Source organism: Loa loa (assembly GCF_000183805.2).
Source record: "Loa loa unplaced genomic scaffold supercont3.623, whole genome shotgun sequence".
NCBI classification, from domain to species: Eukaryota; Metazoa; Nematoda; class Chromadorea; order Rhabditida; family Onchocercidae; genus Loa; species Loa loa.
In genome coordinates, this window is record NW_018108803.1 from 8,633 (window position 1) to 8,969 (window position 337).

Sequence of the window (337 nt, forward strand, 5' to 3'; positions counted from 1 at the left end):
GCACACTGCGAGGTTGTGCTTGGGAATTGTTCGTGCACTTCAACTTTACGTTTCGATGATGTCATTTTAAGCTCAAATAAAATTATGAGATTTTTTACTAATTTAACAATTTAAATTAACTTAATATATGTTTTAACGGACGCGTGAAAATTCTATACGGATTAAAGGATAGCTGCAGAAAACGACGGTTATAGTAACAATAATAGTAATTGATTTATCTTATTCCTTTCCCGAGAAAATCCCTTCTAGAATCTCACCATCGGTTTCATTATCAGAAGTTCATTGCTAGACATCTTCAGAAGGCTGATATTTATTTTAATAAAAAGGGAATAAAAAG